Source organism: Eptatretus burgeri, chromosome 18 (genome assembly GCF_056783735.1).
Source record: "Eptatretus burgeri isolate ZD-2024b chromosome 18, Ebu_testis_v1, whole genome shotgun sequence".
Classification (NCBI taxonomy): Eukaryota; Metazoa; Chordata; class Myxini; order Myxiniformes; family Myxinidae; genus Eptatretus; species Eptatretus burgeri.
The window spans coordinates 46,303,992-46,313,991 of NC_140978.1; the positions used below are offsets into that span (position 1 = coordinate 46,303,992).

The 10,000-nt window shown below is 40.0% G+C and overlaps 1 long non-coding RNA gene across 1 annotated transcript; it reads left to right on the forward strand.

Moving 5' to 3' along the window:
* Positions 1 to 5,606: 5,606 nt before the first annotated feature.
* On the forward strand, positions 5,607 to 8,223 carry LOC147009038 (uncharacterized). The gene is made up of 2 exons (XR_015053246.1): positions 5,607 to 6,203; positions 7,809 to 8,223. It is a non-coding gene; the product is annotated as an uncharacterized LOC147009038 (long non-coding RNA).
* Positions 8,224 to 10,000: the final 1,777 nt, after the last annotated feature.

Below are 10,000 nucleotides of genomic sequence, written 5' to 3' on the forward strand. Positions count from 1 at the left end.
TCCCTACACTTCCGCACAATTGTCTGGACAGATGAATCGTGGGTACTTCCAGTTGCCCAGATATAGGTCCCCAAGAGAACTCCTTGACTGGTGCAACTGGATAATGCTCTTCCTCAGGTCTTGAGAGAGTATTTCTTTGCCTTCCCCATGCTGGCTCAAGTGGAAATCGGGCATTAATCGGAAACGTAGGCCGTTTATACAGCCATGGGAGCACTAGCTGACCTATTACATGGATCACTATAAGCAGAAGAGAGTGGGGGACACAATACAAGTGGATAGAAGGCTATTTCAGAACATTCTAGGCCTTTCGAAAGCCAATCATGCAGCAAGTCACCTTGGTGAATGTAAACTTTTGACCCGCTATTTTTTGTCACATCACAATTAAAGTGTGAATAAAACCATCCAAAGTACAAAAGTTGCAGAAACCCTTGGATAGAAACAGGGGAGAATGGTTGAAATTGTTCTTGCAAATGGAAAGAATATATGATTATTGTGGAGAAAAGAGGTATAAATGGAAGTCAACTGCATTCTGCCTCAAGTGTATGCAAAACTTGTGTAGGCCCGAGCCAGACTATCTTCGATGTTAAGTTACTAAAACTTCTCATCTTGTGTATATATATGTATATATATGTATATATATATATATGCGTATATATATATATATATATATATATATATATGTATATATGTATATATGTATATATATATATATATATATATATATGTATATATATGTATATATATATATATATATATATATATATATATATATATATATATATATATATATGTGTATATATATATATATATATATATATATATATATATATATATATATATATATATATATATATATTCCTGAAATATATATTTACACGATAGCTTGTGTTTAGGGTCATCTTACTCATTTTCTCCTGCGGTGTGCAGTAGGCAAAGTTTCGTTAAAATCGGGCAAATGAAAAATTATTAAAAATTAATTCCCGATTCAGTCAAGTACTCTTCGGGAGTATTTGATCAATGCAAAACTACCTCAGCGGTATAGTTCGGCTGGAGCCATCTTTTTTCGTTTTTTTTTTTCCTGAAATGATTTTTTGTCTATCAACCGCTGTCACAACGGGAACCCAACGGGTTCACGAAGTCGTCTAGTATATACTAGAATTTGAACCGAAACCATTGATATTACGTGTGTAAAATGTGGAAAAAAATGGAGTAAAGAAAGTCAAAGAAATTTTGTGAGTAATCTTCTAAACAATTTTTATTTCTTAATGAACACGGAAGTATTAGATCAAAATGGCGATGTTTATTTTATGCTTAAAAATAAATCGTTTCTTGACTATACTATATGTTTGAGATTTTAAAAATAAATCATTTCAAGAAAAAAAAAAAAGAGAGCTCCAGCGAACTATGCCGCTGAGGTTGTTTGCATTGATCAAATTCTCCCGAAGAGCACTTGATTGAATCGGGAATTAATTTTTTAATAATTTTTGATGCCCGATTTTAACGAAACTTGATACTGCACACCGCAGGAGAATAGTGAGTATGGTGACCCTAAATTCTTTGCGCTTATCGTGTGCCGCTTTTTGGGCTGTATTTCTGGGAACATACATACATACATACATACATGATGAGAGTCTTGGTAATATATATGTAGAATGCTACATCTGATCGGGTATGAAAATTTTTGGGGTCAGTCTAGGAATAAAATGGTCCATGCCAGAAAAAAACATTTAATGACATCATCGGTTGCGTCATTAGTCAGCCATATTGTTTAAAATATAAAAAAAACCTTCCAAAATCATCTCTGCAGTGGTTGGAGCAGATTGAGGTGAAACAGCTCTTTCCATGAGGGAACAAAAAGGTTCACAGATATGATGTCATAGGTCACATGGTTTTGGCAGCCATATTTTTCTAATTTACTCCAAAAAACCTGATAAAAAATCTTCTCCAGAATGGCTGAACAGATCGAGCGGAAAACTTGGCATTAATAAATGTTCTCCAAAACATTGTGTGTACAAGTTTGTTCAGGGAATAATTGATCATCACATGGTTTTGGCAGCTACATATTGGATTGGTAGAAGAAAAATGTGTGAAATGTTTTCTCTGGAACTGTGCTTAATCGATCAACATGAAACTTCACAATTATGATCTAATTGTGTTTGGGGGAATACATGTTTTAAATTTCAACTTGGTCTGGCAGGCAGAATCCTTTTTAATGTTTTTGATCTGGGTTCTTTTTATTTTCTTTATTTTTGTTTTTTTTGAATAAGGCCTCACTTGGCTGTGCCTGGATTTGTTTGAGGGTTGAGGAGTTGCAACTGAAATGTGAATTCCAGGTTCCTCCTGATGACTTCATCTTTGCTTTTTGCTTGTTTGTGTTCCTTCTGATGATTCCAATGCTGGACTGAAAGTTGATTTGGTCTTGCATTTGATTTGACTTGAATTTATTTTAATCCCATTCTAAATTAAATTGAACAATTAAAAAACGTCATGGGTCATGGTCAGGTGTCCAATCAAAGAGGGATGTCTTGGTACTCAGTCATTGACTGCCAGCAGTTATAAAGTGGCAGTTCTAATTATGTCTCTAATTAGTTACGTAACACCAGTTCACAAAACACACAGGTCCTGGCGAGGGTCTGTAATCTCTGATTGCTCTTTACTTGTTTCCAATTGTGATGGGTTTCCTTTCTGGCTGCCACTGACCTTCCTCTTTAATTTTTTCAAAGCCCAGGAAATCCGAACCCCCCCCCACCCCCATTTCCCCATTGGCCCTTGGTTTTCACTATCACGGCATTTTCCCAAGAATGTAACTCCCATTATTTTTGTGTTTAGTGTCCATTTTAAGTGAATTATCTCTGCACCTGGATCAAAATTGAAAAATGGGCTCCATTCGTTTTTGCAAATTGACGTCATTAATCGTTGTACTGAATTTCAAAACTATTTTTTTGAGCTACCTCGGAGAAGCCGGGGGGGAGAGGGGGGACTCGAGAAAATTCACGAACCCATTGACCAACCGACTGACTGACTTGCTGACTGACTGAGCGAGAGTCGGTCAGAGGCTTGCTGATTGACTGCTATCGTTATAGTTTTAAGAGGTCATGCAGGACAGGAGGCAGCCACCATATGTGGTCCTATCGTTGTTGAAACAGCAGCCTGTCTAAACGCTCCTTAAATGTTTCGATAGATGGTGACTGAACGGCTTCTTAAAAGAGTCCGTTCCACACGTTAACCAGTCGATGAGTATCGAAGACTGCTCTCCTCCTGCGGCAGGCCCAGGCTTAGTCGTTTTTTAGGAGTGACCACAAAGGTGGTCATCCTGACTGACACAAGGCAGTTCTTCAAATGAAATTTGGAGTTGTCCCTGTGCAGGATCTGGTAGAGAGTGATCAAATCTCATCTAGTTTTTCTATTATCTCGTGAGAAGAGGTGTTGGCTCGATAAGTGGTCCTCATATTTATATGGGAACCCTGCTTGACTTCTTACCATCTTTTGTGGTGCATCGCTGAACCCGCTCGAGTATCTTTCTATCCCGCTGAAGAAATGACTTCCACACCGGTAGGCCGTATTCAAAGGTGCCACCTCACAAGTATGGCGTATCGGTGTTGGAAAATTTCTGGTGTGATTTCAGCAAGATCACGGTGAAAAAGCACCCCTCGCACTCTGCAGCACTGGTGCATTGCATTGTTAACGATTGTGATGCCTGCATGCAGATTCCCAGATTGGACAATCTGTCGCAACCAGCAATACAATTTAGCCCATAGACCATGTTGGGGCTTTGGTGCCTGATATGCATTACTTTGCATTTTGCATGATTCAGCTGCATTTGCCACTTGTAGCATCGAATCGGTCATCACCCTCGAGAGTAGCCCCAAATTTTTACATCGTCCGCAAATTACGGGGCCAAGCACGGAACCCTTTGTTACCTCCTTCCATTGTGACAGGGTACCGTTTACGGAGACCTGTTGTTTACGTCCCTTTAGGACACCACAAAGCCAGGAGAGAAGTGGTTGCCCAATACCCAGCCCCCTCAAGCTTCAGTGGGAGTCGCACTCATGTGTTCGTGTCAAATGCTTTGCTGAAGTCGGTGAAAACGATGTCAACTTCTCGGCGTTGATCCATGGCTCAAGTCCAACTCTTAGGTCGTTGACGAGCTCCAAAATGTTTTTCCATGTGCACTCGTGTTTAAATAAATAACACACTAATTGGAATGCTTGGTGCTGTTTTTTTTATTTTTTTTTTCATTTTTTCCCCATCCATTAAACGGATATACGTTAATATTTTACACACAAGGTCAGATTATTTTCTTTACTTGAGGAAGGTGAGGATCGATGGCCTGGTTTCAAGCAGTACGATATGGATGAGTAAGTTGAGGATAGATGAGCCAGTTTCAATTTACATTAAAACTAAAGCTCGACGTCCTTCATATTCTTCTTCTCTTCACTTTTCACAATGGTGAGTCTCGATGTCGTTTCTCATATCGATTAAACGCTTTGCTATATTCAATGCTTTTTTTTCTTTCTGTTTTTCAACATTTCCATTTTATTCATATCACAGTATATCCTATCAAACAGTATTTCTGATTATACACCACCTTTCGCTGTACTTGCAACACAGGTGAGCAAAGGATATGAAAAAAGCAGCTGATATTTCAATAATTTATTCGCACGATTTTTAAAGTGTGAAACTTAATACGAGAATGGGTAACCTGGAGAAAAATTGTCACAAAGGAGATTTGTTGTTAAGTGCAAATGTGACATTTTGTAGAAATCGTTAAATATAGACTTGTAAGCAAGCCTAGTATAGCTTTTTAAACTTCCCAATAAGTAATTCCCAAAATGTGGATGGAGGTGGTGATTTCACCACTGTCTGTCTGTGGGCAGGATATCTCAAAATGTTATGGACAGATTCAGACGAAATTTGGAGGATGGGTTGAGTCTGTCACTCGGATGGATTCGTTTGATTTGGGTGAAGATCTGGATCCAGATCTGAGATAGTTTTTTATTTTATTTTAATAATCTTTATTTATTTCTTATTATTTTCTAAAGTTATTTTTCACCAATGAGAGATGGGGCCAAAAACGCGTATATATATATATATATATATATATATATATATATATATATATATATATATATATATATATATATATATATATATATATATATATATATATATATCTCATAATATCTCGAGTTGTGGATGAGTTTTAGTTGGTGACAAGAATCAGCCGATTAAATTGTTTCAGGTCCAGGTCCAGATCCAGCCTATCGGTGAGACACAAAACTTCAACTGTTCAGCCTGGCGGAGGAATGCGCACTACCGAATGCCGTTGTAGTTGATGCATGTAATCTCAACCCTTTAAATTTGATAAACTGAAGCCTCATCATCGAAACACGTTTAGCTTGTAAAACTCAAGATTACCTGTTTCGGGTGTCCCAGAACAAATAATCTGAGCATAGGTAATCACTGCCTTGATTTATGTGTTTTTGTTTTGATGAAATGCACATTCATGTTTCCTGGAAGAGCAAGGTGGTGAATGATCAGTGTGTGATGTACTGACTGTTGGAGTTGGGACATCCAGACACAAACAACACAGCAACACGTCGATGAACTCTTTAAAAACAAATAATAATAATAATGAAGAAACTGTCCTTTTTACCTTCCTCATATGTTAAATCTCTCTCGGTTCAATTGCTGTCCCTCTGTTTTCATTGGCTTGTTTATTCATCTCACCCGAAGGGGTTGAGATTATTCTAACCCCCCCCCCCCCGACTGTCTCCATATCTGTTGAATGCCCATGTCTATTTTCACAGAATTTTTTTTTCTCTCTTCAACAGCTCGTACAATTGATGCGATACTTCAAACATAGGGTCTCCCCATGGATTATATTTATAGTGCTTACAGAAAGTCTACACCCCCTTTCAAAATTTTCACCTTTTGGCACCCTCATGTTGGTTTTGCCTGAAATGTGTCAATTGTGTCGTTCTTCATTTCATGCTTTGAAGTGTAATCTTGCCAATTTATAACGCATAAAATGGTCTCATTTTGCTCTTTCCTAACTGCCCTTTCTAGCCAGAGTCCTTGGCTTGCTTCACCAACTACACGTTGGAGGAACTGCGGCCCTGCATCATTGATCTGCACCAGGCACACCTTGCAGCACCACAGCATGCGCAACAGGCCGTACCTGAGAAGTACAAGTTGTCGAAGTAAGGTTTAGGTCCGTATCGCAACCTCGTAAGAAAGGACTATTTGCGGAAGATGGTAGTTTGCAGTCTGTGATATCAATATGAGGCACATCCACGTTGTCTGCCTTGCTATTCAAAGCAGTGCAGGTGCTCGGGCTGCTCCAACTTTACAGGAGGATGCTATTGTATACAGACACATGGCAGAAGTAAACAGACGCCATGATTTTTAAAGAATTTATTTATTTAACATTTGAAGTATATTTGATCCATTTTAATACATACACGAGTATTTTGTGGACTTGCCATTTGCAGATTTCAACGCTTTTACTCTTTCAGGCATAGAACAAAGGAGTTCCAAAATTTTCTCTTGTGGGAGTTCTGCCCAGGCTTCACGCAAAAGGTTTCGCAATTCTACCCGTGATGTTGGTTTCCTGGACTTTTTCCACAGAGCTCGATCCACTATGACCCAGAGGTGTTCAGTGGAAGTTGCTTGATCCCATCCGACTTGGCCATGGAAGTCGCTTGATCTCATTTCTGTCCTGCCATTCTTTGGTCTTTTTTGCAATGTGGCATGGAGCTCCATCTTCCATGAACAGTGTTGTTTTTTGACCATCTGACCAGTGGAGAAGACAGGGAGAAGTCCATCCTCAAGGATAGAAATGTATATTGTAGAGTTGATGTTGCCAACACTCCACAAGCTCCAACCGATCAGTGCTCCAGATTGCTTCCCACACCATCACTGAAAAACCACCGTGTTTGACAGTTGGCTGCAATCGGTTCAAAGAGAACTCTTCACTGGGAAGTCTACAGACCCATACGTGTCCACTTTCAGAAAATTGAGTAAATTGGGACTCATCTGAAAAAAATGACAGTTTGTCAAAACTCCAAGGGTCTGGTGGCCATCTAGTCAGCCCACTTCTTTCTCCTTTGAATGTTGACTGGTCTAAGAAGAGTTTTTCTCCGTGCTGCTCTCCCATAGTAGCCCAGTTGATGAAGGTACCGCACGGCAGTTCTTGAGCTAACCTGGACCTCCTCTGCAACATCTGCTGCCTTGTTATGGGGAGTTTTCTCAATAGACCGCTTGACAGCTCGAAGACACCTTTCTGAGGGCCCAGATCGACCAGAACGGGAAACTGTGGATTCCTTGCCTTCGCTGATGAATTGCACAATCACCTGATTGATCGTAGAAAGTGGAATTCCAAGGTTCTGAGCTATCTGATGCTGGCTGACTCCACCTTCTGATTGGCCAACAATTCGTCTTCTTTGAAAATCGCGAAGGTCGTGTGCTCCTGGGTTCGAGGCATAGTTTATTGTCATACACGACCCAGGAACTGTTTTCTGCAAATAAATCCTTAAATATTAGGACAAATTACTGAGTAAAACTTGCTTTATACGGATGAAATGAATGAATTGAAGGTGTCTATTTACTTCTGTCATGCCTAGATTTCCATGATTCCTGTGAGTCTTTTAGGCTTTCCAGCATTCCTTTTAATTGTTTATGCTTTTCCTGATGAAGCTTTTGAATTTATCTAATGATTTTGCGAAAGCTTTGCTTCGGTACTGTATATTACTTTGGAGTGATTTAAAATGTTTTAAACTCTGTCGATTGGGGTTCGGCTTCCACAGGTACCACGGCGTTTCGCTGCTGAAACCTCGAGCGACTCTACCTCTGAATCTTGCCAACGGCCCATAATACTGTGGTTGGTGAATTGAAAGCGGATGGTTTGGCCAGTGATTTTTTGAAGAATGGATGGAGGGGAGTAATTGGTGAGGGTGCAAGATGTGCAGTGATGCTTCTAAAGGAAGCACCTGACTCCAAATTTGATGTTTTATTGGGGGGTGTTGCAATGAGAACAAGCAAGTAGATGTGGTCACTTTACATTTTGTACAAGATTTTAAATTTGCTTTTTAAAATTTGTGCATTTTATTCCAAGTTTTCTATATTTGAGTGCTTGCCAAACCCTTTGGCTGCAATCATTCTGGAAAAGGTTCCATTCCTTCCAGTTTGACTATAAATAAACTCAGTCATTCACACTTGTAATTGTTTCTGCTTATCACTTGCTTTGAACACTTTTGACAATGGATAAAATAGGCATATCATTGCTCGAATGTGCCTCCCCCCCTTCCCCCACCCCAAAACCATACTTTTCGATTGAGGCGGTAACTGACCTCGCTGAGGATCGCGATTCACAGATGAAGGTGCACTCAGGCCATTTTCCCCGAATCAATGCCTGAGAGGTTGGCATTCATTTTCTGTGCATGTTCTAACACCTCTGTTCTGAAATGGGATTATTCTGCAGTTTATTCCGTCACACGTCTGCGCAGGAATCCAAGACATGGTCGACAATTTGTCAACACTATTGAGCAAGCCTGGTGTTGGCTGTGTTGGTCTTGAGTTTGAACCACTGTCCTACCATGAAATAACAGCAGGTGGGCTGATTCAGCCTGTTGTCCTTTCGAGGTCGGCAAAATGAGTACCAACTTACTGGAAACGGGGCACTGCATCAGTGACGCAACCTCACTGCCACCAATGATGTGACTGGCAGCTATCGGCTGCATACAAAATAACATAAAACACTATTGAGCAAACGAGAAATGTACCCCTGCTTATGACAACACACAATTACCATGTACACTGAACTGGGGGAGAGAAAAATAGACTGAATGGCAGGGAGAGTCCGAGGAGGGAGCACATCTCCGTGTGTAGAACAACAAGAAAACAAAGGGGTAAGTGCACACTTTTTGCAGCTGTTACCCCATCCCCACCAACTGATCACATTTCAATCACTGTGCCCTGTAGAAGCAGTCGTGTACCCACAGGCTGAAAGGAGGTGCAGGTAAAGGGGTCCACCAACAGTTGGAGTATCTGCTCCTCGAACTTCATCCAAACTTTGTGTATCTGGACCTATAAACTCCACTAAATAATCCTTGTGCAGAAAGGTTGTAAAAACCCATTTGTGTGGAGTATGATTAGAATCAGGTTAAAGAATACCCGTGTCTTGTTCTTACAGCAAGCGACTTGCTATTGCTTGCTAAGCAAGCGATTTTAAGGGAGGTGTTTGGCGAGCGGTAAGTGAGCCGCTTGCAAACGGAACACTCCAGCATGTGAGCAAAAATGGCTATCGTAGTGGAATTTGAAATGATTGGTGGCTCTATCTTCAATTTTGCTATCACAGAGGATGACATTTAAAGGTGCCTTTTATATTTTTATACGCCCGATATATATATATATATATATATATATATATATATATATATATATATATATATATATATATATATATATATATATATCGGGGCGTATTCTGTGATACCGGTCGTCCGTCAGTCTGTCCGTCCGTCCGTTCCTGTCCGCACTCTAACTCCCAAAGTTTTCAACTGTCACGTTTCATATTTGGTACATAGGTACAGACTGGAGACGGTGTGTCGGGACATACGTTCGTCATCTAAAGTGGTTGCCATAGCAACCAGGATGCTGTTTTCCATGTCGTAGCACAATTCTGTATATACCTTCTTGTTCGGGCGTATATTGTGCTCACTAGAGCTCTTGTTATTGTTACTTTTACTTTTCATCCTAATTCATTAAAATCTACAAACGTACGAATCCCTCCACTCCTCCACAAAATGCACACTGAAAGGTCCACCGATAGGGGAGCCCCTGGCCAAACCTGTCTCACTCCCCCATTTAGTTTTCTTTCTTTTCCTCTTCCTATAGTACTCTAGCTGCTGCTAGCACAATAAAATCATCCATTCATTTTGGGACGTTGTCAGGAGAGATGACGAAAACTGAAGACTGCCTGGACAGCATTTGCTTGAGT